Source organism: Marmota monax, unplaced genomic scaffold, assembly GCF_021218885.2.
Source record: "Marmota monax isolate L192 unplaced genomic scaffold, Marmota_monax_Labrador192_F-V1.1 WCK01_AAM20220418_F8-fsc00316, whole genome shotgun sequence".
NCBI lineage: Eukaryota > Metazoa > Chordata > Mammalia > Rodentia > Sciuridae > Marmota > Marmota monax.
Genome location: NW_026693064.1, coordinates 126,148 through 151,283, shown reverse-complemented (window position 1 = coordinate 151,283; position 25,136 = coordinate 126,148). Strand labels below are relative to the sequence as shown.

The 25,136-nt window shown below is 53.0% G+C and overlaps 1 protein-coding gene across 3 annotated transcripts in view; it reads left to right on the top strand.

Moving 5' to 3' along the window:
* Positions 1–10,473: 10,473 nt before the first annotated feature.
* Positions 10,474–25,136, top strand: part of Hrh2 (histamine receptor H2) — a 41,513-nt gene continuing 26,850 nt past the window's right edge. For all 3 annotated transcript variants that reach the window (XR_006853752.2, XM_046453899.1, XM_058582491.1), the window contains exon 1: positions 10,474–10,585. The gene's annotated coding sequence lies outside the window, so the exon portion shown is untranslated. The remainder of the gene's footprint in view (positions 10,586–25,136) is intronic.

The window sequence follows — 25,136 nt, the reverse complement described above, 5'->3', positions numbered from 1 at the left end:
CACATTTATAGTGTGCATTTAAGACAAGTCACCTGGTTTCTAATCCTGGATTAGAGTGTTATTGACGTTAGGAAAATTACTTAACCTCTCTATGCCTCAGTTTCCTTGTTCATAAAATGGGGAATAATAGTGTCTTCTTCAAATCATCATTCTAAGAAATATCACAACATGTAACACTCTTAGAATAATGCTAGGAACAAGCTGGGCCCGGTGGCACACACCTGTCATCCCAGCTGCTAGGGGGGCTGAGGCAGGAGAGCCAGCCTCAGCAACTCAGTGGCTCAGTGGTTAAGCCACATCCCTTGGGTTTAACCCTCAATGCCCCCCCCAAAAAAGAATAATGCTAGGAATATATTAAATACCCAGTAACTAGTAACCATCATCAGCATCTTTACCATCATCACCACCATCATCATCATCAATACCATCGCCACCACCACCATCATCATCACTGTCATTATCATCATGATCCCCAGGGCAAAAAGAAAACATTAGAATACCCATCGAACTGTTAATCACCAGTACCTCTGAGAGACAGTACTCGGGTGGAGGTTATGTGGTGGCATTTGGCTTTATACGCATCTACATCAATTGTAGCTTTTATCAAGCATGGGTTTTGTATTGGAAGCTGAAAGAAAGCTCGGAGGAAGCCGACTCCTCAGAGTGACTGGAAGAGCTGATCAGCAGGTAAGGAAGGAGCGGAGCAGAGCAGAGGGCCCCCTGGAGCACCAGGGAGTTAACAATGGAGGGAGCGACTCCCAGGAGTTGCAAGATGTTGTTTGCTGGCGCGTGGAGCGGCTCTGTGTTCCTACAGGGAGCACTGTCTTCTGCTCTTTGCTTTTTGTGCTTTTGTAATACTTAACCTAGTTCAAATGGTTTTTAGTGCTTGATACCAAAAAATCCTGGCCAAAACAAGCAGCTGATAACATTCATACAAAAATACCGAGAAACAAAGACCTGCAAACTAAAACACAGGGTGCCTGTTCTCGCCTGCCATATTGAAAACTTGTGAACAAATGATTGAGTGCTTGGCATGAGGGGTGCAGGAGGGCCCTCACTCACGGTGCTACGGAACCCACGCATTTGCCAACCTTTACAAAACACCGATGAATCCGTCTGCCCTTGAGAAACTGATGTGACTCCATTTTTGAAAACCCAGCTTCTACCTCAAGGCCTGTCCAAAGGGCAGGCATGACCCTTGTCCTTGGAAAAACCCATAGAGCACTCCTAGGCACATAGCCACCCTGCTGAGTTATTTGTCTACAAATAACAGGAGAGATCTCGGAGCCAGGTGTCCCTGACTCAGTTAGGCTAGATGAGGAACCATAGCAACCCCCTAGCAACCACCAATCAGGGAAAATACCTGGGATGCCAGATGACCCCCCAGTAGTTTATGGTGGTTGTTAACATGTTGGGAAACCATGTAGTTCAGCACATACTCCCCTCACAGATTAAACCAATCAGTTCAAACAAACTAATCAGTACTAACCAATCACCCCTACCCAACTTGTTCCCGCCAGTGAATGTGCTAATCGATGTTAATTGTTGTTTGATTTTCCCGCAGTGTGAAATGATTTGCTGTGTGATGTGTGACACATAGAGTATCCCCCAAAACCTATAAATCCTCACTGAACAAAGGACCAGGACTCACTCCCTGGGACCGCTGCGTCAGAAATGGTTGTGAGTCCAGGCTCGAGCTTGCAATAAAGACTCTTGTGTGCTTGCATCGGATTCGGCTCCTGGAGGTCTGTTGGGGTCCCACGAATCTGGCATTACACCCTCAGAACGAGAAACCCTACCTTGAAGAATTTTTCCAAGACAATCTTGAACCAGCTCATGACAACATGAGTGGCAGGATGGTGACATTGTCTACATTGGTGGAAAAACTGCAGACCACCTAGGTTCACCAGGGGAATGAGCTGACCAGAGAGGACACAAACAGACCATGGTCCCTGTGACCCTGGCCCCTGGAGCTCAGCCATTCATATGGGCAGGACCCACAACTTGCTTTAGACAATAGGACCCCTCCACACTGAGTGAGTGTCATTTTTTTTACAAACAAGTGACTAAAACTATTTTCATGCATAGATCAAAATCTTGCATGATATATAAATTGTTCATAAGATTATCTCTGAAGGGAGATGATTTCAGAAAACTCACTTTGTAGCCCATACAGTTTAATTTTTTACGAGCTTTATTGCTTTTTGATTAAAAAATGATATAAGTATTTCATTTTTAGAAAAAATAAGAGTCATGTAGTTAAAGCTCCAAATAATCTGATAAAACATTGCATCAATAGCAACAGATGCTCCTAGTGGCCAGGCAGACGCTTTCATTCTGGCCCTCTTGTCCCTTGCCTGCCTTCCACCACACAGGCAGGAAGGGTGAATGGGCTCTTGGTGTCCTGGCAGCTAGGCAGTGACCTGGTAGATGGGGCACCGCGCGTAGGTGGAAGTATGCTGATGGGGTTGAACCTCACAGGCTCCCACTCCTCCTCCTTCCTTCCTGCCTCACAGAGCATGCATCTGTGGGGAAGGTGTCATGAAAAGACCTTTGGCGCATGCTTTGAAAGCAAATGTGCCCAGGGCTAAGAGGCCTAGGGGGTTTAGGAGCCCTCCTGAAAACTTGACCTTGACCTTGCAGAGAAGGCAGCATCTAAGCCTGGCAGGGGAGCAGGTGGAGGACAGAGAAGAATGTCCCAACAGAGGCAAATTGGATCACTGTACCCTTGAAGGGGAGCAAACTGGGGAGGAGATGGTACCCCCTGCACATTCAGACCCTGGCTCCTTGAGCTGGGGTGGGTGAGCTGTCAGACAGATGTAGTTCCCTGTGGCTTCCTCGTGGAGTGCTTCACTAGTTCACAAGCAGAAATGCCAGACACGGGTGCTCTTGGGGTTGGTCCTGGTGCCCCACACTACCTGCACCCTGAGTCCACTTCAGTTCTCATGGTCTCTCCCTCCTGGTCACTACGTGGCTGCCCGCCACCACGGGATCAAAGGAAGGAAGCTGTGGGACCAGCAGCAGGCAGAGATGGGGCACCTCCCATCTGCTCCTCCTTGGTCCAGAAGGACTCTCCAACCCTCATCTCATTGGCCAGACTGGGTCACATGGCAGCCCCTAGCTGCAGGGGGAGCCCAGAGCACTATCTTTCAGCCTTTGAGATGAGTAAAGGGCAGGGCAGAGGGGGTCTGGAGTCATGAGCTGGATCTCATCGGTGCTCTCCCTGCCTGCCTGGACCAGGGATAAGCTGCCCTCGACTTCTTTGGCTGGGTCCTGGGCTCACCTCCAAGCTCTCGCTTCACCAGAGTCTGATTCATGACCCAGCCAGACTCCCAGGGGCTCAGTCCAGAGCAATTCCTGGACCTGGCTTTCCCTTTCTGCTGGGCTACTATTCATGAATCCCAGGACTGTCTGAGTCACCCCGCCTGTCCTAGAGGTACTCTCCCATACTTGATTTAGGAGATGGCTAATAGTTCTTACTCTGTGTCTTAATCTGGGTTCTCCAGAGATATAGAGCTAGGAGTGTGTGTGTGTGTGTGTGTGTGTGTGTGTATGTCTGGAGAGAAGGAGAGAGACAGAGACAGAGAGAGACAGAGACAAAGATTTATTTAAGGAATTGACTCATGCAACTATGGAGGCTGGCAAGTCCAAAATCTGTAAGGAGGTGGCTGTAGGCTGGGAACCCAGGAAAGAGCTAATGGTGTAATTCAAGTCCAAATCCTGCTGGCAGAATTCCCTTTGTTCTATTCCGGTTTTCAGCTGATTGGATAGGTCCACCCACAATATGGAGAGCAACTGCTTTCTTCAAAATCCAATGATTTAAATGCAAATCTCATGCAAAAACACCTTCACAGAAACATTTAGAATAATGTTTGACCAAATATCCCAGCTCCAAGCCCAACCAAGCTGACACATGAAATGAACCCCACACTCTGTGACTCCCCCGGGCACCTGGATGGGCTGCTCCCCGTCTCTGCAATGGTGAGCTCCTGCAGGTGCCTGCCTGGTGCGTGGAAGCCTGGAGAAGTGCCACCCCTGCGCTCCCCTCTCCTGGCCCTTCCACAGGCTGTTTCTTCTTGGGATCTGAATCAAGAGACCGGAAATGTGGTGCTGGGCCCCAGAGGGGTAAGTTAGGTCAGCTGAGGCCCAGCAGGAGCCAAGCAGCAATACCACAGAAGTGCAAATGAGGACCAGGAACCAGGGACCTGCACCTGCTCAAGAAAACAGACCAGCTGGGGAGCCACAGAAGCACTGAAGACCCCTGATGGGTCCCACTGTCACTCCCAGCTTGTTTCTCCAAGGTCCTGCCCACTTGAGCTGGTTGGGGCACTTCTGCTCCCTGTGGTCCCAAGATGCCTTGGTCCACTTCCTGCAGTTCCCAGGGAGAAGGTCCTCCCACTCACCATCCCCCAGTGCACAGCTTCTCCATGTCACCACCAGGGCGCAGTCCAGGCCCCTCAGCCTGACACATTCACAATCCCACCCAGCTGGCTCTCCACGGCCTCACTGGACAGCTCCACGCTCTCCAGCCAAACTGTTTCCTCCGTTTCTTTGTTTTGTTGTGTTTTGCTTTTTCTTCTGGGGATGGAAGCTGGGGCCTGCTGCATGCCAAGCATGTGCTCTACCACTGAGCAACGTCCCCGGCCTTCTTTCCTTATCAATACCTCCTAATGCCCTTCCATACTCATTCATCTTTGTTACCATAATATGACACCTGAGGCAGACTAACTTGATAAGAAAAGAGGTTTATTTAGCTCACAATTCTGTAGATTCAGGGCACAGCACCAGCATTTTCCTGGCCCTCGTGGGGACCTCAAAGCAGACAGCAGGACACACGCCAAGGGAACAAGCATGTTGCCTGAGGGAGCCAGACCTAGGTGGAGGTCTACAGCCCCTTCCAAGGGGCTCTAGGGACCTCCCACTCGTCCCGCTGCCTCTCACAGCCACACTGAGGACCACTCTTCCAACACAGAAACCCATGGAGGATGAGCCACATCAAACCTTAGCACCTTTTATGCTTTGTGCCTGCGTGGGTATCCTCCCACCACCCAGGAACAGTTCTGGTTATGCTCCCCGCCTGCTGTCAAGGTCCTCTCTGGCACCTCTCTGCTCCAGGAGGAGCCACTCCCACGGAAGGGTCTGTTTGCTAACAGAGTGGAGCAGGAGGGCGGAGAGCGCTAAGCAGGTCCTGGGAAGGAAGTGGGAGATGCCTCTGATTTTGGAAGCCTCAGCGACCTCTTCTGCAACCCAGAGGAAACAGCACCGACCACCCAGGGCTGAGGTGAGAATCTCTCAGGTGACCTATGTATGTGGACAGCCCAGCCAGGGTGCAGAAGATGGTAAATACTCTGGTCTTGTTAGCACCCCGCACTGTGCGATTTCAGAGGCGCTGGGGAAACGGCCAGGCCTGGGCTCCGCACAGCAGCAGGTAGGCAGCCCCCACCTCCACCCCTGGGGACTCCCAGCCCTGAGGCCTTCCCGGCATTGTGACTGTGGAACCTGGAACCCACACATCCTCACCACAGCTCAGGGGTTCTGCCCCAAGCCTAGATTCTCTCAGAACTCAGGGTGGAGACAGCCCATGACAAAACAGTGGGTTTTCACTGGTATTGTCCACAGGCCACTTCACCAAATGTCACCACCGTACTGTGTCAATCCTTATTTTATTATTGGGTTTGGGTGTTGTTTTTTGTTTTTGATTTTGTTTTGTTCGATTTCAAGCAGTGGGATTTGCAGAGATTACTCATTCAAAGAAAGAACTTTTTTTTTTTCTATTTTGGTCAAATCGTGGCTTGGGTTTCCTCAGAATGAGAAGCTTCCTCCTACTCCCTTGCAAAGTGGCTCTCAGTACCCACTCAGAGCTGGGCACTGGGGCTTCGTATCCCAAAGCCCCCTGGCAAAGTGGGGAGCCTCAGTTCTGAATACTGCTAACCAGGATGATGAAGGGCTCCTAGGAGATTTGAAGGTTTTCAGATCTAGTGCAGAACTGGGGGTTTTTAGAGTGATCAGTGCCATCCTGATCAGCTGAGTGGCCACTCCTGAAGTGCTCCAGTGGGAACCCAGCTGTCACCACCCGGTCGCCCTCTGGTGGCTCCACTCCTTTAGGATGAAATCCACACACCTCGCTGTGGCCTAAAGGCCCTGCACCAGCCTTGGCTGGCCACCGTCCCTGTCTCTCAGTCACAGAGTGCTGACTTCCCACACTCCTGGGGAGCCCGAGCTCCTCCCTGCCCCATCACCTGCACTTACCCCCACCCATGGGGATGCTGCTCCCTCTGCCCTCCTGTGCCTGGCTCAGCTCAGAACAACCTTCCCCAAGTACTCAGCCACTCTCCATTACATGACTGTTTTAATTCCTCGTGACAATTATCTTTAGTGGACACTATCTGGTCTGTTTCACGCCCCTCTAGCAGCACAGGTCCACGTTTGCCTCGTTCATCACTGAATCCCAGAGCAGACCAGGTGGCCACACACACAGCAGGCACTCCGTACACACCTACCAGTGAAAGCACGGATGAATGAATGAGTGAACGAACTTAAGATCCTCCTTTTAACACCTGAGTCTCATCCAAACTCTGCACAGCAGACATTACTGTGTGCCTGCTTCATGATGAAGGCAGTGGGCTCAGAGACAGGCCCTGGTACCCCAAGGCCACTCATCTAGTTATTCAGTGCTATGTCACAAACCTCCTCAAAGGACACATCCTATCCCTCAGGTCTGGAGTTGGTCTCGCCTATGTCCACTCAAGTGGCTGTACCCACAGGTTGGGTCGGTACAGTCATTGGGAAGGTCTGCTAAGACAGTTGGAACAGCCGAGCATCTGTCTCCTGGAGGTTTTCCTGTCCATCATCTCGATGGACACTGGTCCGAGAGGGGCAACCGGAACATGATGGTCTCTTGGGGCCTGACCTCAGAAGCTGCACAGTGTTGCTGCTTTGGGTCAAAGCAAGCCACAGGGCCCAGCCAGATCCCAGAGGCATCACTTAGTCTCCACCTTTGGGCAGGGGGCAGCTGTCCCATTGCAAAGGAGCCTGAGCTGAACTCTCACAGTCGTCTTGGGAAATCTGACAGTCAGGGAGTGCTGGAAGCAGCCTGAGCCCGCTGCTAGGTGAGGCAGACCCAGGGACCAGGACCATCCAGCAGGACCGGATGACTCCAGGAACTCTCATGACCACAACCAAGCTCACAGCACACATCTGCTGGGGCTGGCCGGAGCCCTGCCCCTGGCCTCAGGATCAAGCCCAGCCCCACCCGTATCCTCAGAACCTCCCCCCATCTGCTTCCTTGAGGCCCCTCCTCTGCATTGACTTATACCTTCTGCTCTTGGTACCTCAGTGTGCAACTGTGCCAGATAGATGAGAGCCCCGAGTACCCAGGCCTTGTGCCCTTGGGTGCTTTTCCTGTGCTGTTTCCTCGGCCTCTAGGGCCTTCTTCTCTCTCCATCTTGTGAAATGCTGTGTTCTGTTATGATCTGGCTATGAAATACAGTGGTCCCTCCGTATCAGCAGGGGATTGGTTCCGGGACCCTTCCCCACGCCCCAATCCAGGGATGCCCGAATCCCTTCTCCAACGTGCCCTGGCGTTCACACAGAACCCACACAACCCTCCTGTGTATGTGAAGTCATGCTACATGGCTGTGATACCTGATACTATGACAGTGCTATGGGAATAACAGTCGTGCCATACTGTTTGTGGAATAATGACAAGGAAAGGTCTTTATTTGCTCAGAACAGATGTAATTTTTTCCTCCTAATATTACCCTGCAGTTGATCAAACTGTCAGTTGCAGAAACTTCAAATGAGGAGACCCAACTATAAGCTCTTCTCTGAAGACAATTTTCTTTTCCCCTCGCAGGGTCAACCAACCTTTCCTTTTTCTAAAACCCTTAATTATAGCATTTATTCATTCACTCATTGTTAGTCAGCTTTCCATTGCTGTGACAAATACCCAAGAAAATCTCCAAAAGAGGAGGAAAGGCTGATTTTGGCTCACAGTCTAAAAGGTTTCTGTCCACAGTGGGCTGGCACCAAGGCAGAGACATCATGGTGGCAGGTGCAGCAGAGAAGAGCCGCTCAGCTCACAGCAGCTGGGAAGCAGAGAGAGAGGTCAGGGAGGCAGGCCAGGGACAGTACCCAAGGGAATGCCCCTGCAGAGCCACACACTTCAACTAGGTCCCACCTCCAACATCTTCCCCCATCTCCCTATTGTCCACTCCAACATCCATCAATGGATCAGTCCACTGGTGAGGGCAGAGCCCTCACAGTCCAGTCACTTCCCACAGCCCCACTCTGAACATGGCTGCATGGTGGACAAGCCGTCAACACAGGAGCCTCTGGGAGATGTTCCGGATCCAGGCCATATCACTTATCCAGGGAACACTGTCTGGCTGTGGGGAGACATAGGAACCACGCTGACAAGGCCCCTGATCCTTCACCAGCGAGGTCCTGGTGAGGTAAATCAGTCAGTAAGCATGTAGATAAGTGAAGAGACAATAATTTTAGACAGTGACAGATCTGTCCATTACAATGAAAAAGGGTGCCATAAAAACCACCAGCAAAGTGTGACTGCGTTAGATAAGGTGGCCAGAGGTGACCTCTCGGAGAAGGCAGCATTCAAACAGCCACGGGAAGCAGGAAGAGCACTCCAGGCAGAAAGACCAGCTGGCACATGGCCTGTGGTCTGTCCAGTATGGGCTGTCCCAGGAACACAGAGGACGCCATTGCAGTTGAGGCCGACTGTGCAGTCAGCTTTCTGATGGTGTAGCAAATACCAGAGGAAAAACTTAAAAGGAGAGGAGGCTTGTTTTGGCTCAGGGTTTCAGTCCATGGTCAGCTGGCTTGTTTTTGAGCCAGTGAAGGAGGCAGAACATCATGGTGGAGAGGGCATGGTGGGGCAGAGAAGCTCACCTCATGGCAAAAAAAAGCTGGGAGCAGAGGGAGAAAGAGTGAGAACAAGAAGCCGGGAGAGGCCAAGGACAAGAAAAATTCCTCAAGGGCATGTCCCCAAGGACCTACTTCCTCCAACTACACCTAAGGTGTTTACTACCTCCCAGTAGTGCCACTGGTTGGGGGACAAATCTTCAACACATGAGCCTTTGGGGAGACATTCCTGATGTCAATTATAACACATGGAGAGAGGCAGTGAGTGCAGAGACAAGAGGACCAAAGGAGGGTCTGGTAATCTTGGGGAGGGGCTCTCCTGGCAACTGGAAGGAGCTAGATTTTATTCAGATTACAACAGGAAGTGACGGGAGGGGTGGAAGCCAAGCAGTAGAGACAGAATCTGATTTACACTGTGCAGAAGCCTCGCCTGCTTGTGAACTGCAGGTGGGCAAGAGAAGAGACCGAAAGACCCACTTGGAGGCTCTTCATTCATTCCATGACGTGTGACTTGGATGTGCTGCAACAAGAGCCTCCCTCCCTGGACACTGTGGGCTCAGAGCTCTAGGGGACTGTGTGTGGCCCTTAGTCTATGCATTTCAATCCTGCACAGTGCTGGGTCACATGGTGACTGAGTGGCTACAGATGGCACACCAAGCTGCAGATGCATGTCTACAATTTATATTCAGCTGAAGCTTCTTGGTTTGCTTTTCTTCGCCAAGCTTCTGCAGAAACTCCTCACCCACATATCAGATTCGCCAAGCAACTAGGGGCTGCCCATCTGACCACCTGCCACCCCTACAGTGGGCTGCTGCCTTGAGCCTGGCACAGCGCCCTGGCTGTCCTGCTGACAGGCTCCCCTCACTGAGGTCTGTGTTAGCACCATGGCCTTCACATCCTGACATGTAGGTCATGGGTGCCCCCACCCAAACCTCCCACTTTCTCACCTGGAAAGTGGGTGTTATTTTCCCTACCCCCAAATTCCCTCTTCCCAAGACTCACCTCCCTACTTTCCCATGCACCCTTCCATCAGAACAAATCCACGGGAGAGTTTTTGGAGTTTTCACGGAGTTTCCTTTAATAACACCTGGACTCATTGACTTTTATGTGCCCACCATCCTCTTGCCCTTTATATTTTAAACCTCAGAATTACCCTGGCCTTTCCATCAAACTAGTGTTTTTCTCCCTCCTTGCCTGATTCCAGCAGCTGGGACCCGGGCAACTAAGGTAAGGGGTGCAACTGATCTCTGGGCCTAGGGCCCAGTCCCTGTCCACCAGACCAGTGTCTGCACAGGTGGACGCAGGTCTCAGGCCAGGGTGTGGCCCTGGGTGCGGGGCATGTCCCAGTGCAGTGGTGGGGAGTGGGCAGGAGCCAAGAGAAGAAGCGAGAGCTTTCAAGGCGGTGTGAAGGCAGGAACCAAGAAGGGAGCGACACGCAGGGCGCACGGAAGGAAGTCCAGGAGAAAGGAGCGAAGCCCAGGTGGGCGCGCTGGAAGCGGGCAGCGGAGCACGTGCGTGCGTGTGCGCGGCGGCGGGAGCGAGCGGGAGGGGGAGGCGCGCCCGCGGGAGGCGCGCCGGGGGCGGGACGAGGAAGTGGGTGCGAGGCGCGGGGCGCGGGCTGTGCGCGGCGCCCGCTCCCTCCTTGCCCCGAGCGCAGCGGCGGTGCGCGGCCCAGGCCGTGCCGATCCGCCCCGCGCAGCCCCAGGTAAGGTGGCGACGCTGCCCTCGGGCCTGGCTCGCCGAGGGTCGCGGGGGGCGGGGTGGCGCTGGGCGCTGCGGGCGCTGGGGCCGCCTTGGGCTGAGGCTCCCGGTCCCCGCGGCTGTCGTGGCCCCATCTCTAGCAGCGCCCGACCTTGGGCAAGTGCCTCCTGCGCCCGGGAGTCTCAGTTTCCTTCTCTGACCCTCGGGGATCGTGGCCGCACCCTGTCGTCGCGAGCCAGGGGCACAGCCTGGGATCCGGCACAGCAGGGGATGCGGGTCAGTTCTGCCTTGCTACCGCCCGCCCAAGGGTAGATTTGGAAAGTCCACTTGCGTGGAAAGTCTCTGTTTTGTCCCCGGGTCTGGGCGGTGGGTGGCATTTTCCCGGGGCGATGTGTCTGTGGGAGCACGGATGGACTCTGCTCTAGAAATGCCAGCGGAGGGCCCCCGGCTGGCGGGAGGGGACCTCCTAGTTTCTCAGGAATCAGAACACTGGCCTTGGTCCTCCCGGGCTGCTTAGCCAAAGCCTGGTAGCCAGTGGGACAGCGTTCAGCTGGGCGGGACTCCTCCCAGGGCATCTGGAGAGGGATTCCCCTGTGAGAAGAGGCGGGCAAGTGGCTTCCCCTCCGATTCTTCTGGGCCCCTTAAGAATCCCAATGACCTTGAGCCTGTGAGCCTCAGTTTCCTCCCTAGTGACAAGCTCCGTGTTAACGCCCCGTTTGAGGTGGTTGTGAGGATAAGGAGGTGGGGCTGGAAAGTGCTTGTGAGCTGTGGTGTCCCCGGGTGGCATCTGTCACCAAACTTAAGTGACCCTAGAGTCCTCACGTCTCCAGGGAACTCATTTGTATGCACCAGGTCCTCTTTGTCTCCCTTGCCAGAAATAATAAAGGGGTAGAGCTAGGGGTCACCCAGTTAAGCCTGAAGCAGGACCAGGGAATGGGGTCCCAGGACCTCACTCCCACCCCATTCTTGCCCAGAGGCTCATGCTTCTGTAAGGCAGGACATCTCTCAGATGACAGTTTTTGTCAATAGTTGCCTTCTTTTTTTTAATTTTCTTTTTTTTTAGTTGTAGATGGACACAAACCTTTATTTTATTTATTTGTTTTTATGTGGTGCTAAGGATTGAACCCAGTGCCTCATGCATGCTAGACAAGCGCTCTACCACTGAGCTGCACCCCCAGCTCATAGTTGCCTTATTCTAAGAGGAAGTCATGAATTCCTGTCTATTAATGAGCTCCTCATCCCTGGAGTTTATCAAAGGCAATTGAATATGTTACATTTCTTGACATACATGTTGCTGGGGTAAAAGAGGAATTGGAAATCATGAGAAAATAACTTTTCTGAAGCACCTGCTCTGTGCAGCTTGGTGCAAGGTGTGTTATGTGTATGGTGTTGGCTATAATCATCACAGCAACCCTGGGAAACCAGTGACGTTGAACCCCAACTTACAGATGAAGAAACTGAGGCTCCTGGAAGTAAGTGACTTCCACATGGTTTCATTGCTAGAAAATTCCTGCTGTGGGATTGGACCCCTGTCTGCCTGCCTCCGGGGTGTTTCTCATGTTACCATGCTGGCCTCCAAAGACGACTAGTAAAATGCATAGCACAGGGCCTGGCCCCTGCGTGCACCTGATCAGTGTTGGTTTCTTTTGCATTTGTAGGAGGAAGAGCTGCCACATATGTGGTCACTGGCAAAGGTGAGCCTGAAGGCTGGCAGTGGGCCGCAGGTTCATCTGCCCAGGGATTTCTTTAGGGGTCTGGAAGGAAGGAAGGCTGCTATTCAGTACTACGTAGGAAGCTGATGTCAGGCTGACGGGCCGTGTTTTTCCTTCCTCCCTTGTCCTTGTTCCAGGTAACATGGGTCCATTAGTCTCAGCCTAGATTGGTTTCCCTGGGGTCACTAGCATGCACTTTCTGCTCCCTGACCTAGGGTGATGACTAAGGAAGTGGCCCTCCCAGCCGACATGTCCATGGGGAAAAAGGGCCAGCTGTGGTCCTTCTCCACCAACACCCCAAGGAAGGAAAAGCAGGATTAAGGTCCAGTCCCAAGAATTTAGCTTATTCTTGGGAAAGAAGTTCCCCGATGATGGGAGAAAGGCTATCTCAGCAAGCCAGGGAGGTTCGTTTGCCAAAAATGTTTTAAAAGAAGAGTACATCCAGATGAAGTGATGGGGATACAAACAAAGGCTCTTTCAGTTGCCAAGCTACTCATCCACAATCACAGAGTGCCTGTAATGCCCGACAATAGGGACAGCCATGGGCTACTAAAACTGGAGAGGTTTCAATGCTTATGCATTGGCATATATATAACATGGTCACCCCATATTGTGGCAAGAGTTTAGACAAAAGACAGGAAGGAAATCGGCTGAAGGTTAATGGTGTTTGCCTGTAGGCGTTAGGATTATGGGAGATTTGTTCCCTGGGCTTTGCAGGTTGGATTCAATGAGCATGCGCTTTAATGATTAGCAGACATAGACCTGTCTGCTGCTAGTGCTGAGGTCTTGATGGGAGAAGGAAGGGGGGGCTTGCACAAATGAAGGTGCTGTATGGTTCTATAAAATGGGCACCCATTTTCTGAGGGCCTCCAGGTCCATCGTGGAGACCAAATTGTCCCTAGGGTGTTTGCCAGATTGAAATATTCACCTTCCTCTTACCTCTTGTCTGGTTTCCTCTAATTCTGATGCATATTTTATCCCATTGTCAGTTTGATAATAGGGATCTGAGACTGTTGCTCCGCTGCTCAAAACTAGTCCGAGGCTCCCCATTCCCCAGTGGGTCAGGTGCAAAGTCCTTATAGCATACATGGCCACCATGGTCCAGTCTCTGCCCTTGTTCCCTCCAGCTACCAGCTGTGGGATTGAACCTCTGTCTGCCTGCCCTTCGCTGGTCTATCTGCAGAGGTCTGTACCCAGCTGTGCTCGTACGCACCTCCCAGGCTCCCCCAGGCAGCTCCTCTCACCCACAGCGCCCTTCTTTGCTCAGTGGTCTTCCTCCTCCTCCTTCAACATCCTGTTCAGATCTGCTCCCCAGGGTCCCCACAGGTGACAGTTTACAGCAGAAACATCTCTGTGCTGTGGAGGTGAAGAAAGGGCTCCATGGTGACCTTGAAGAGCTCAGCTCTGTGCTGGGTACTGGGGCCCAAAGGTCCCTAAGGTGCTGACAGGTTGATGGAGAGTGACATGGACAGGGTCCTTAGATCTTGGCTCAGGGTGTTTACAAAACTGAGAGACCTCAGGGGCTGCAGACAGTCCCAGAGTGATAGCTGGAGTGGTTCTGCAGGGAAGAGCAGGGGCTCCCCAAGGGGGAAGCTAGAACAAGGGTTCTCAAGTGGGGGCCACTTGTCAACACCTGGAGGTATTTTGGATTGTCATGATGGGGAGGAATGTGCTGGCATCATGGAGGTAGGGAGGCTGCTAGGCATTCCACAGGCACATCAAAGAAGGAGCCCTGTCCAAGATGGTCCTGGTGCTTAGCTTCTGAGCCTGGGTTAGAAGAGAGGGGCCTTCCTGGCCTGGGGTCGGCATGTACCAGGAAGCCACAGGTATTCACTAAGTGCTTCCTATGCTGGGCACTTTGGTCCTGTGACTGCCCTGTGGGCCACCAGGCCTCCCTGCTTCCAGAATCTCTGTCCCCATCAGCAACCAGGGTGATCTCTTTTTTTAATCATAATAGGTTTATAGAGATGCTCTACTGTAAAATCCACCCTTTTAAACTGTGCAGATCAGTGTTTTAGCATCTTCACAGAGATGGGCAACCATCACTGCCATCTGATTTCCGAACATTTTCCTGTGACTGTGAGGAGCCACCCTCCCGGTCCCCACTCCCACCCAGCCACTGATCTATCTCTGTAGATTCATCTCTTCTAGACATTTTGTGCCGATGGACTCATATGACATATGGCCTTTTGTTAGTGGCCTCTTACCCCAGAATGATGTTTTCGAGGCACATCTGCGACAGGGTACATAGCCCTGCATGCTTCCTGTGGCTGACCGTATTACATTGCAGGGGTCATTCAGTCCACACCTTATTATCCTTTCATCGGCTGTCGGGCTTTGGGGGTGTTTTCACTTTTGATTTTGCTGCAAACACTTGTGCACAGGACTTTGGGGGGATGTATACGTTCATTTTTCTTGGGCTCATACCCAGGGGTAGAAGTACCCACATGGTGAATCCATTTCCTGCTCTGAGCAGCTGCTGGACTTGCTTCCACAGTGGCCGCACCTTTTGCATTCCCAGCAGCCCTGCGTGGGGCCCTTCTCTGCCTCCTTGCCCTGCCTTGGCACTGTCTCCCGTGTGACGGCCATCCTGGCATGTGGGAAGTGGTACTTTTGTGGCTTTGGTTTGCATTTCCCTGGTGGCCGGTAAATTTCAGTGTTGTTTGGTGTGTTCATTGTTCAGTCCCTTCTCTGGAGAACTGTCTGTTCAGAGTCACCTTCTAAACTCCCTGGTGTCGTTCCCTAACTTAAACTGAAATGCGAACTCCACAGAAGTCTAGAAGGCCCTGCCCGGTCAGGCACTGCCCGTGATGGTGGCTCCGAGTCTGTGCTGGCCACCAGCCTTCCCAAGCTCATCCCTGTCCAGTCCTTTGCTTTCTGTTTCCTCTGTCCAGCACTCCTTTCACACAGCAGCTCCAGGCTCAGACTCTTGGAGGCCCCTCTGGCCTTCCAATCTCAAGGGCCTCCCCTCAGATCCTCTCTAGCATGTGTCAAAGTATCCTTTGATCCTTTTTCCTACCTGATAAGACCTTGAAGTACTGGTTTCCAGGCATGGCCATCCCTTCCTTTCCCTGTGGGACCATGGGCAAGCTGCTTCCCCTCTCTGGACCTCAACTGTCCCATCTGAAAACCACAGGGGCCATGATGGCTGATCCCAAAGGGACTTTCCAACTCTGCCTGGTTTGACGCTTCATGACAGCCCAGCCAGGAGGGCACAGGCCTGGACTGCCACAGTGAGAAGAGGGTGGCTGGCACCAAGTTGGTCACGCATTGGACCAGGCAGCATGGCCAATTGTTGCCAGCCCCAGGGGACAGTCTCTAAGAGGACGTGGCAGGTTTGACCTGATTCCCAGCCTCCAGGAACAGCAGGGAGGATTGCAAACACCCACGCCAGCAAAAACTGGACACCTTGGTCACTTCCCGCTCCAGGATTGTCCTCTTGTAGAGAATAATAGTTTGACCTGCAGACCCTCTGAGCTGCAGAGCTATCCATTCACACATTCAGTCATTCAACCAGCACTCACCGAGGCTCTGCTTGCAGCCAGTCCTGAGCAGTACACAGAAGACATGGGGGAGGATCCACCTGACACCTGCCAAGGACCCTGTGGCGGGGGGAGACAGCAGTGAGCAGCACTTGCTGCCTGGAATAGTGCAGCCCTTCTGTCCTTGGAGACCCGAGTGCCCACTGTCCTGGGGGAGTCACCATCCAGAGCTCTACCGAGCTGGGTTTGGGAGTTCCACTGGTGGGCAGAGTGGCTGGGTGACCCAGGTGAAGGAGCCTGTGCAGAGACACAGAGCTGAAAACCTCCAGGTGTGCTTGGGGCATTCGGAACAAGTAGGTTTTATCTGAGACCCCGGGCAGTGGGAGGGGTAATAGAGAAGTCCACCGGGCAGAGATCTCCAAGAGCCCTCACTGCCAAGTTGAAGTTTGGATGTTGTCCGGGAGGCTGTGGGAGCCACAGAAGGATTCTAGCCCCACATAGAGATCATCAGGTTTGCAGGTTTTAAAATGCCCTTTCTCCACACATGACAGGGGAGGAGAGGGCAGAGCCCTGGCTCTTGCCCTTCACTTGGAGCAGGGTTCAAGACCAGAATATTGCAGCTGGAGAGAGGGACAAAGTCAAGAGCTGCTTGGAGAGGCCCGACTATCTCCAGCGGTGTGGGTTGCATGCAGGGAAGGCGTGTAAGTAGTAAAGGAGAGGCACAGCTGCCGTCGGGCTCCACTACTGCAGAGGCTTCCTCGGAGCCGAGCCGTGGGAGCTGGCATTTGAGCTCGGCATTTTCCAAGTGGCTGGAGATGAGACAGAGGCAGCAGGGGAGGGTGGTCCAGATGCTGGGATCTAGCCGTGCAAGAAAATGGGCAAGAATCTGCAGTTAAAGGAAGAGGGAGACTTCTGGATACCTAGGGGACAGAGCATGAGTGAAGAGGGGAGGGGAAACTGAGGCAGGAGAGTGGAAAGAGGGTGGACACCCAGTGGAGTTTGGCTGTTAGAGCCCAGAGCAACTGCAAGGCCACTACCTCTCGCTTTTAGATGCAGAACATTCAAGAGCCCATAAGAACCCATAGCTAGAATCTGGCAGCTGTGCCCTTACCACGCCCCCAGGTCACAGATAATCACATCTAGCCTGGGTTCAAGCAGAGGGAAGTCAGTCTCCCCCAGGCAATGGGCCAGTGCGTTTAATACCAATCAGATGCAAAATTCTCAAAGCAATAATGAAACTGCAGAGAGGGGTTAGAAAAGGAAGACTGAATCCTGGGAGCTGATCTGGCTCTGCAGAAACGGGCAAAGATCAGACAAGCAGCTAGCAGAGAATTTTACAAAGCCTCTAAGATATTTAAAAAAAAAAAAAAGCCAACATTTTAAATGAGATTTCGTTGAAAAGTTGGGACATTATATTTTAAAGCCAAAAGATATCATTTCATATGCAGATTTCCAGCTTCTCTTGGAAAACGTGGCCACTAAGGGCTCTGGGCCCACAGTGAGCACAGCTGTGTAGTGGCCACCCCTCCGGATGCGCCCTGCACCCACGCCATAGTGCAGATGACACAGTCTCTGCACAGCCTGCTTCATTTTTTCTGCCTGCCAGACCTCTGACCTTGGGACCCTGGGACCCAGGACCCTAGCACCATCCTCCTCCTTTCTACCACCCTGGTACCCAGACCTGGGCCAGAGGGACCCCTTACCCTGTTGTCCTCAAACTACTCCAGAGAGTGTCAGTCACAGAGGCTCTGTGCAGAGGGTCGGGTTCTAGAGCCTTGTGTGGCTCTTTGGAAGTCCTTCCATCCATAGCCCCCTTGGTCACAGCGCACACCAACAGGGTCGGTCAGGTCCACAGTAGAGACCCCAGTTGTCGTGATTCAGCCCAGAGCTCCAGTACAGGGCCCCTTGTTTTGAGGTAGCACCTTTAACAAAAGGAGCCCTTTCAGAAAAATGCTGCCTGCTCCTGAATCTTCATGAGATGGTCAGTTGTGTCTTCCCAGGTTTCAAGTGGGTCAGACCTTTGTGTGGTTCAGAAGTGCAATATGCAGAGGCCACCCAGAAAGGGCTCACTTACCTAGGCCCCCACCTGCCCAGGTCCCCACCTCTCCCCAGAAGGAAATAGCTTTTGTTATCTCATTGGGGAGAATCCTCCCGGATTTTCTTTATGAAAATACAAGCAGAAAATGTATGGTAGTTCTCCCCATCCACAGGGGTACACCCCAGACCCCAGCCAGGGCCTGAAACTGGCAATAGCACCGAGCCCCATGTATGCTAAGCTACATACCTATGATGAAGTTTAATTTATAAAGTAGGCACAGTAAGAGATTATTAATAACAAGAAACAGCAATTACATTTTTTTATACAGTTTTTTCTTTTGGTACTGGGGGTTGAACCCAGGGGCACTCGACCCTTGAGCCACATCCCCAGCCCTATTTTATTTAGAGACAGGGTCTCATGAGTTGCTGAGCATTTCACTTTTGCTGAGGTTGGCTTTGAACTTGTGATCCTCCTGCCTCAGCCGCCCAAGCTTCTGGGATTACAGGCATGTGCCACCGCACCTGACTACAACAATACAGATTTAATCAGATGGCCATCATCACTGCTCTCGTGCTTTGGAACCATTATTAAATAAGCACAACCACGGTGGTACCCAGATGGTGGTTCTGATAGTCAAGGACATCTATTAACAGGTATGTAGAGGACACACTGGATAAAGGGATTATTCATTTTCAGTATAGGATAGATGAGATTTCATCCTGCCATGGCATGCAATTTAAAAATTAAGAATTGTTTAGTTCTCAAAATTTCCATTTAATATTTACAGGCTGTGGTTGGCAACCGGGGACACAACACTGTGGGTAAGGGGGACTACTGTATTTTATTTATGTTACTTGATTCGTATTATATGTGTATGTCTGTGTATTATTTTTGCCCCAAAGAAAAGAATATTCTGCACACTGTTCAATTCTTATGTGTTGATTTTTAGTCACAGTAGAATTAACTGTCAATGTACAAAATTTCAAATAAGGAAATGTGCAAAGACGATAATAACAACCGGTATCAGTATCCAAAGAAAATTATTATTGCCATCCAGTCTTTCTAGGCATAAATTTTAGTGGCTGTTTTTCTCCCTGCTGAAGGTTTCCAAGCTAGAAGTTCATAGTTACAGTCATTTTCTATGTACAATTTGAGTCCTGCTATTTTTTTTAACCTGAATGTAAGCATTTCCATTTATTATATCATAGTTTCCAAGATTGGTGGTGCCAGCTGTCTACTGTTTCCACTAAGACATAACTCACTCCGCCATCCTCCTGGTTTGGAACATGGGGGCCTTAGCAGCCCGCAGCTCTTGTCCGGAGCACAGAGGAGCTTGCCTTTCTCACATGGCTAACTAGAGCTGGGCTGAGTGAGCGGGTCCAGGAAGCCAGACGTCTGGGCCAGCAGCAGAGAAGCCACTCTGGGGCAGGGACTGGGTAGCCTGGGTGTGCACAGGGATAGGTGGCTGCTGGGGGCACAGCTGAGGCAGAGGGTGTGCATGAGGTCCTGGAAGGACAAGCAACAGGCCAGGACGCCCAGCGGGCAGCTGGAGGAGAGCAGGCGCCCGTGAGTGCTTGTGCCACCCCAGCAATCACTGAGTGCCTGACAGGTGTTCCTGGTGACTCCTCCCATCAGTCAGGCGACATAACCTGGGGACGACCCTGACTTTCATTCATCCAGGGGACAGGTCTGAGGCACAGAGACCCCAAGCCATTGCTCATCATGGAAAGCAGGGTGGGAGGGGGGCGCAACATAACCTGGAGGTTGGTTCCAGGAGAGCCTTGCTCTTACCCCTCTGGGCCTCTCACCTCCCTGGGAGGCTGGGACTGTCATCCCCATTTGCAGGAGGAGGAGTGAGACTGGAGGCAAAGCCACTGACCCAAATTGCCCAATTGTAAGTAGCAGGACATGGGTTGGACCCACAGCAGCTGCTGGAAAAGGTGCTTCTTCCACGCGGCCTGGAGGCTGAGCTGAGGGTGGGGCCAAGGCAGGGGAAGAGCTAAGACTCTGCCACTCCAAGGTCGGAGTCCTGTGCTGGCCGAGCGTGAAGGTGAAAGGCGCCGTGGGGGGAAACAGCCAGGCCTGGGGCAGAGTTGTCCCCACGTAGAGAGTGGGGTAGGAGAAGCAGGAAGTCCAGATGTCCCCAGAGCAGGAGGGACAGCGAGGGCAGGGCTCACCCCAGGGCAGCATATAGGGGCAGAACAGCTTGTGCAGGTGCTTCTGGGGGAGAACCGCTCTGCAAAATCTGTTCATTATGGACGTTCCCTGGGTACATGGCGCTGGGCACAGATAGAGAGGAGCCCTCCCGTCCCCTTCTCAGGCTCAACAGCTTGGCCAATTCGCTTTCACCCATTCCCACCTCCACGTCATCTGGGTGTGTGTTCGTTCTCTTTGAGCGTCTAGAGTTGATCTGTGACATCAGGGGTTGTAGCTCAGGGCACCCACCTAGCCTGCGCCAAGTGCTGGGTTCCATTCCCAGCACAGCAGAAGCTCAGCGGAATCTGTGGCATTGAATCATCTCAGGGTTCGTTTCATGACTCCCTTTCTACTTGGTGGCTAGCAGAATTACAGGGGGACCACTCACTCCTCAGTGTAATTGAAAGTCCAGTCTAGGCTCAAGGTTTCGCGATTGTCTCAAGATGGCCTGGTGGCTGGGTTCAAATCAGGAGCCACACAGGTTCAGGTGTCCTATTTGGGTGCTGGGACTCTGAAAGGATCCTTTCCATCCTTTCACACAGTGGTACCAATGCCACCAAAGCCTGTCCAGGGACTCAGCTGGACCTTGCCAGCCTGAGTAAACATACCCAGAACACTTACGTTAGCCTGTAGTTGGGCAAAAAATATCTAACTCAAAGCCTGTCTCATAATAACGTGCTGAATATCATCTGAACATGAAGACAGAATGCTTGTAAGGGTCCAGCCTTCGCACCACTGTCCAGCTGAAGATCCTAATGGACCATCATAAATTGGGGCCATCTATAACTGGAAACCTAGATGTTTCCATGAAATCTCCTGATGACTAAATTCTGTTGCTATCTTCAGAGGTCCTGAGCAGGGTGGGACCCAGCAAGGCTCTTCAGCAGGTTGAGCTCCGCCTGTGACTTCATTGTTGCATCCAGATACTTAACAACTAAGGGAAATGTCCTTGCAGGTGACCCGGGAGGCCGTGGGCCATCCATCTGGAATGCTGGAAGGGAATTCTGTACATGAACAATCACTGTGTTCCTTCCTGTCCTCAGTCACACTAGTAGGTGATCCAGAGGTCCCACAACCCCACCCCCTGCCTCTTACACTCACACCCACACACACACATACACACACACTTTCTCCCCCCCACACTCCTCTGGGACCAGCAGGTGCCTGCAATACTGTAACAGCCAGGCTGCAGATATAACCACCTACCTGCAGCAGAGCCCCCAGTGCCTGGAACCCATGGAGATTCTGCATCTTTCAGGTGACAGCTTCACCCCACCCCATCAGTAGCCCCAGACCTGCCACATCAGGAAGGCAAAATCCACTTCCAGGTGGACAGCTGCCTGGCCTGGCCTGCAACTCACTCTGCTAAACCCTGCCTGGACTCGGGGGGGACGCAGTGCTTTGGAGCCCCCTCTGTGAGGCGGTAGGCAAGCCGACTTGGACCCTCTGCCTGTAAACTCACACTTGCCTGGCAGTGGCCGACAGAGAAGTGAAGAACCGCATCTGTGGTGCTGGTGACGGACACCCAAGTGTCACGCAGGAAGCACGGGGAGGACGGGAGTTATCCGTGGGCTGTGGCCTCTGTTGAGAGGGCTGGTGGGCATGAGGCGATGCCTGGGCAACTGAGGGGCTGGTGTGGCAGAGACCCCTGAGCAGGGGAAGAGAAGTTTGGGAACTGATCCCCTGAGGCTTTGGGGGCCGCTGTGCGGCTTTCTCAGCAGAGCTGAGGAAGGGCTTACTCGAGGGAGTTTGCAAAGGCTCTTCCTGCCTGCGACCTCAGGCCCTCCTGGCCTTCACAGTCCTCTCTCTGTTCCCCTCTCAGGCCCAGCTCTGTGACCACCTGCCACCTCCGTTACCCTGCTTCCTCACCTACTCCTCCTCCAGCAGAGAGCCCCTACACCATTCCTTCCTCCCATTCTCTCCCCAGCTACATTCCTTAACGGTCTTGCCCTTCCGCAAGGAGCCACCATTCCTCCCCTTCTCACCTTGTCACGGGACCGTCCATCCAGCATTGCTGGCCAGGCTCACCCTGCCACAGCACCTGGAGCTCAGACTGTGTCAGACGGGGACCTGTGTTTCCTTGGCCTGTTCCTTGCCTCTCCCCAACAGGAAAGGTGGGACCTACACCTGCATTTCCCAGAGGAGACCAGAGCATGGTCTGGGAGAAGGGGGCCATCTATTAAGGAGCCGCCACGCTGCCCGCCCTGCCCATTCCCCCCACATTTCATCTGCAGCATGGCAGGCTGCAGGTGGCGCCTGTGGACATCTGGCAGAACAGCCTCAGAGAGGTGCAGAGGTTGCCCAGCAGCACAGCAAGAGGCTGCTAAGCGGGCATCTGGGCCTGGCCGGGCTGGCTCCTCTCCCACTGCAGTGCTGGGGTTCCCAAGTGCTTCCTCCAGTGTGAGCAGCCCTGGGGGTCCCTGGATGGATCTGGGGGTCAGTGACACAGACGTCAGTAAGGGTCCAATCACACAGAAGCCCCCGTTTCCTTCTCCACTTAAGCTACCCAGTGTGGCACCAAGAAAGTGTAAGCGAATGATCATGGGTCCTCCAGCCCTGGAGGGCAGGCCAGTCTCCCATTCTAATGAGGAGAGGGTGGGGCTGGGCCCTGCAGGCAGCAGTCCCTAGGGAGACTGTGACTACATTGGTTGTGCTTCAACTGTATTTATTTTTAGGGTGACCTACTTAAGGGAAAGTGATCCTGGTGTTCATTGTAATGATCAAAGTCCTTTTACCACAACTGCAACCACTAGAAGAAAAAAATCACTAAGTTAAAAACAAAACAGGACTGGTGTTAGGTGAATTTGAAGAACTGGGAGATTTTAGGGTTTGGGGAGCATGAGGAGTGGGACAAGGTGAGATGTCAGGAATCAGAAGCTGTGGGCACTGGGTTCTCCTCAACTCCATCGCTGTGTGGGCTCTGCGGAGGCACTTGGCCTCTGTGGGCCACGCTTGCAAAGTGGGCAGTACATTCATGCTGCCTGCTATAGATTGTCCAGGTCTCCAGGTGCCGCCGTGACAAGAAGGGGCTGGGAAGGTGGTGGGGGGGGGAGCGATGGCTAAGATAACCTAGGTGCAAATGCCCTGGCAAGAGGTGGCTGTTTGCTGCTGATAACCTTCAAGGTGTCCCAGCTGGCCAGGGTAGCAGGACTTTGGCCCGTGGAGCAAGCCGTGCCTAACTGCAAGGGGGACCCTTAAGGAATGAGGCTGAGAGAGAAAGAGAGAACAGACAGGAGAAAGGAACCATGCTGTGGGACAGCTCCGGGGCCCAGGCCTGTGAAGATCACAGTGGTGGAGGTGACCTAGGGACAGGATGGCAGCATGGCTGAGGGGACTGGATTGCAGAAAGGTGTGTGCTGAGCTCTGCAGCGCTGGCGAGGGATTAGGGCCTGTTCTCCAGGCCTCCAGGCTTGTTCTTAGACCTGCGCGAGTGTTTACAACCAGACCTTAAATATAAAAAGAAAACCACAAAATTGCAGCAAGCAGTGAGCATCCAGCTGCACATCCACAAAGGCAGCCCTGGACCAGCTCATCCATGGCAGCCTGTCCTGTGCCAGTCGTGCTTTGTGTGGACTGGGCGTGAGTTGCGATGTATTCACCTTGCAGAGGGGTATGGCTTCCAAGAGAAAGAGCATGGGGTGGGGTGCTGTACGTGTCTTTAAATGATGTGGTGCTGGGCAAAGACTTTGTAAGAAAGTCAGCTCCCTGTCCATGGCGTTGTGCAAGGACAGCCAGATGCCTGTCTCTCTGGGACACTGCAGAAGAGACTCTTGAATACGAGGGACCATGTGACTGACTTCTCCCCAGAGGACTTCTGGTGCAAGGCCCTTCTCTCTCACTGGTACTTGTACTGTAAAAGATCTCACCACCTAACTCTGGGCTGGAGAGTCCATACCTGTGGGGCAGCAAGCGCCCGGACCTTGCTGGGCAGAGGGGTCCCACCAAGGGGGCTGCAGTGTGGGCACAAGACGCGCTTGAGGACAGAAGTAATACCCAGGCCTGGCTTTGGGCCTGCGCGGAGGGTCGGGGAAGGAAGAGTGGGACCACCCTGCTGGGAGGCTGGCCCTTTCTTGTATAGAGTAGCCTTCACCAGAGGCTGTTCCTGCCTCCAGGACTTTGACCAAGTGTTCAGCCCACTGTGTATGAGGAAGAGGTTAGAAATCTGCAGCCACAAAGATTAAAGACGCCCTGGAGTGTGGTGGTGAAGGAGGAAGTATCCTGTGCTGTGGATGCAAAGGCAGCCTGTGTCCGTTCACAGGAGTTGCTAACTACACAAGGCTGAGGCAGGCAGGCCTAGGTCCTGAGTTTTCCTCCTCCTGCTCTTGAGTCTTGGGGTTCTGTGTTTTTCAAATGGGGGAGGTGAAAGTCCCTTGCCTGCCAGTGCGGTGGCAGAGGTTAAATGAGGCGGGACGCTTAGCACCCAGGCCTGCCTGACTCGAAGTCAGCGTTCCCGTCTGTGCCAGTTCCTAACAGCTTGTCCTTGCTGAGAGCTGGCTGGCAGGAATCAAAAGGCGGGCTTCCCTTTCTGTTGCCAGTTCCCTGGGTGACCAGGGTCAGCTGATTGAGTCCCTGCTGCCTTGGAGCCAAGTTCAGAGTTTCCAGATCCATCCCCAGATCCATGTTCCTCCTGAGAACCAGCTGAGAGCTCAGCAGAAGCCAGGTCACCGGGGAATGGCAGGCATTGCCCTCTGTACCTAACAACAGAGGAGGCTCTGGAGGGGCATGGCATGGTCGGAGACCAGGACAGTCTGACGGCAAACCTCTGCAGGGACGGGGGAGAGGCGTGGCCCTGGAGGACTGTGAGCTTGGGGCAGAAGATGTCCAGTAAAGGGCTCTTGCATGTGAGGACCAGGGGCCAGCCCCAGCTGGAGCCCCTTCCAACCGCATCCTAGGGCAGCCCGGGGACCCACCTTCCGTCCCCTGCCCTGCACACTGCCCCTTCCCTTCTCCTGGCCAGCTGTGCGGCTCTTAGGGTTCGAGTGAAAGCCACTTCCACAGGATTAAAAGATGGGAAATTTCCCAAGGGGAATGTGGTCCCCCAGCCCCTGTCCCGCCACCCACCCATGGAGACAGCCATCGTACACGTCCTTTCCTCCCCAGCCCTCAGGTGGACGTGTGTGGCTGCCT